Raw genomic sequence first — 4140 nt, 5'->3', positions numbered from 1 at the left:
GACATCAATCGATTAGTACGGCTTATACAAGTGTTCAGACGCTGTGTACCAGCGTGTTATTTTTAAACATAAACCTGGCTTTTGAAACTCCAAAGAGTCTGCTTTTTTCTATGCACCTTTTAAAATAAGCATAGCAAAAATATACACATATATTTTAAAACTAAATGTGATTCATATGTTAGTTTAATAGCATCTTTTAAATGTAGTTTTGCTGATTAGGGTCTGGATTTTCTTTACATTCCAGTGAACCAATAACTTAACCATAAAATCGTTCGTTGGAACCTGTTTTGCTTTATGAAAATCGCTAAAATTCTTCTAGGTATGTTTAGTTTGTTTTTCCATAGTAAACCAATAATACTTACTTTCCTGATAATCCGGCCCAATAATAATGAAATATTTATACCTCAGTATGAATCTTCTATACTGGGCTGAAATTGATGATAACTTAAACTGTTTTATAAGTTTGTATCATAGGAATATTTTTATTTCTAAAAATGTCACTTAACTGCTCATAAGCATGAATGCTTCCGTGTTTGAAATTTCTACTCAAGGATGTCCGTCCCTCAGCCAATAACGATAACTATAGACATTTTAATTTATTTGAATATCTCAGAATGTAGCTTGAAATTTAATTTTGTTCGGGCGACAAATTATTCATTTCATGCTTCTAAATATGATGTTAGTTTAAAGTTTTTGAAACTGTCTTGTACTTGTAAATAGTAATAAATGCTCCCTATAAAAGGACTAAATGTTGACATTGTTAGTGAAATCAAATGTCCTTTAAAACCTAAATAGCAACGCTTATTACTATAAAATTAAATTGGAAGTAGTAGATCTTTCAAGTTTTTTTGTTTGTTTGATGTTGAACGTCCCTCTCGAAAATTTTTCACTCACATGGAGACGCCCCACTTGCTGGTCGAGAGCTGCAAATTTATACCTATACTCGGCACTTAGGGCCATTAAGCATTGAGGGATCTTTTTCGTGCCAACACCTACTGCTACAAAGGACCTCGGTTTACACGGTCTCATCTGAAAGACCGGTCTGCACGTCCCGCAGTGGATTCGAACCTGCGACGTAATAATCAGCTCCTTACCCCGCTACTCTAGAACAGACGTTCTAACCACTGCGCCACGCAGGCGACTGTAAGAAAAGTAGTACACCACATAAACATAAAAACAAGCAGTTTGCAATATTGATACCCTTTATTTTGTATCTGGAATATATATTTGTTGATCAATTTTCAACTAGAGAAAATGTATAATTACTATTATATTTCCTTAAAACATATTTGAAATTTTGAATTTTTCCCTCTTTAATTTGATTAACACTATTGATGAATTTTAATAAATTTTGTGAATTCAGTGACATTTCAGTAACTAAATTGCTGGTTTTCAGAACAAGAGGGGCGTAAAATCCCAAGTCTAAGCCATTTCATTATCCAAGTCCCAGGAAACCAATTTAGCAGAGTTTATATGATTCAAAAATTGACTTTTAGAATATTTATCAAAATTTATTAAGAGCATCAACATAAACATGGAAACGTTTTAGTGATATTCTGATTGACAAAAGTACAATGAACTTGTTCTTTGACCTTGAGCATTTTTTTTTGGGTAAATTTTCCGTTGCTCAAATTTTAATTGAATACTTCTTTCTTAAATTAAATAGTTTCCTGAGGCCAAAGTGTAACTGATTTGAATAATTAGAAGTCTGATCCAAATATATTATTAACATTTTATGATAAGTAATTAACTAATTATATACATGTATTACTTAGTGCCTAATCTTAGTTAATCATCGCTAACATGAGTCGCAGCAAAAAGATGTGTGCTGTAAAAGATGAAAAATCGGAGATACTTCTTGTTACCAACAGCAGTTGGAGATAAAGGGGTTAATAGAGGGGGCGTCATCCTAATCATTTGGCAGGAAACCAAATTAAGATGCCAGTAAGGAAATAAAGCCTTGCTAAAGGCACAATGAATTCTGAATGAGATTGGACATTTTTAAGAGCGGAAAACTTTTCTAACATAAAGATAAAAATAATTTTTTCGTTCCTTATAGGCATGAATGGATTTGCAAGTCATATACATCTACGTTTTAAATATCATCGAAAATAGACAAATGTAATATTTAACCTATTAATTTTGATGTAATAAAAAATGTAAATAGTAAAAATTTTTGAAAAACAAATATACTGCAGTATATCATTATTTTATAAGGAATAAAAAACATTTTAAAAAATGAAAGTATTTGATGCTGAAAAAACCGAGTGTACCTTTAAATGTATGAATGCATTGGTTACCCAAGAGCATGCTCTACGTATGAACAATTTCTAAAACGAGGTAAGTAATTGACAAACAAGTTGGTGAAACAAGAATATCAGCAGTCTCGTTTAAAGTCGTCATTTTGTAAGTTCTATGGTCGATACAATGACCTTGTCAGCAAATACAATTTATCATTTAGTCAAATATAATGCCGACTGACGTTTTTCATACTAATTGTCTGGCCATTATTTACAAATTGAATTGTCGACGGATTTTTCCGTTATTTCCTGATCATGGAAAGGAGCACACAGCGTGTGTGACCGGTCGGCAGGAGATGCTCAATCCTCCATGGCACCTGATCCCACTTCTGATGTTTTATACGTCCGTGTTTACGCTGCACCAAAATTTGTATTGTTTAATGGACTTTTGAGCATGATTACTGTTCGTTATCTCCATATATTTCATTGTATTAAAATTAAAACGATTATTATGTAAAAAGCCAATTTGATTGTCATTTTTGTAGGTCACAATATAAATGTGTCTTATACTTATTACTTGTATTTGGCATTTAGTTACGAAAAAATGACAAAAAGCTATTTTCGTGATAGTTTCAAGAGAGAGTTGGGCACCGAGTATAAAAAATTTCAGACATCAGTCGTGCATATTGGTTTGGCCATGGTTGTATGTCACTAAATGGTTTTCGGGTCATAACTCAGTACTTGTACAGTGTATATGATGTGCTTGGTTATGCAACTGGATTTTGCTTATTTTGCTTCATATACTGTTCGTGAGCTATATTTTTAGGGGAGTCGTGCATTCAGAGATGCTTACCGCCAGTCATACACGTACTTCGAAAGCGTTGTACACAGATAACATAGCACATCAGATAAGTTTCACCTAAGCTGTATCTTTACATATATTCATTGCATATAGCAATAAGAGACAAATTGGCCACAACGCACACCCAGTAATTATTTTCATTTAATGAAAAAGTTTCTAAGGTTAAAAAAAAGTGTTTGTAAAATTAACTTATTAAAGTCCATGATTTCTTAAAATATCAAAAATAGTATATTTGTGCTTGTTGTCAGATTTTCGAATTGCACCCTTGTTGATCTTGCACATTACCTTAGCATTTTAACTCTGTTGTAGCATCATCCTAGCCCCATTGGCAATTATTTGAAAAAAGGCAATTTGATTTGAATAATAATAGGTCTGCTGTTCTAAACAAGAGGCCCAGGGGCCACATCGCTCACCTGAGCACTGTGGCCAGGAAAAAAGGAAAAATCAGTTTAGTATTGAAAAGCTTAAATGCATAAATGGTCCCAACCTACCCCTAAAAGGGAGTGGGGGGGGGGGTATGACTTGAACAAAATTTAATCTACACTGCTTACATAACTTTTTGACTAACTGTGACTTTTTTCTCTACAAGTTTGAACTTTCATTGTGGCCCCACCCTACCCCTGGAGGTCATGATTTGAACAAATTTGAATCTACACTATCTGAGGATGCTTCCATATAAATATTACAAACCGTGGTTTTGCTGTTCTTGAAATTTTTAAAGGTTTTTCTTATATATTCCTATATAAAACTTTGAACGTTCATTGTGGCCCCGCTCTACCCCCGGGGGTCATGATTTGAACAAACTTGAATCTACACCACCTGAGGATGCTTTCAAAAAAATATATCCAATCAAAGCTTTGCTGTTCTTGAGAAGAAGATTTTTGAAGATATTTCCTATGTACATCTATGTTAAACTTTGATCGTCCATTGTGGCCCCACCCTTACCCTGGGGGTCATGATTTGAACAAACTTGAATCTACACCACCTGAGGATGCTTCCAATATAAATATGACCAATCATAGCTTTGCTGTTCTTGAG

Source organism: Saccostrea echinata, unplaced genomic scaffold (assembly GCF_033153115.1).
Source record: "Saccostrea echinata isolate AGI-Se365-2 ecotype Australia unplaced genomic scaffold, CSIRO_AGI_Sech_v1 ptg000023l, whole genome shotgun sequence".
Taxonomy (NCBI): Eukaryota; Metazoa; Mollusca; class Bivalvia; order Ostreida; family Ostreidae; genus Saccostrea; species Saccostrea echinata.
Note: the sequence above shows the minus strand (reverse complement) of the source record.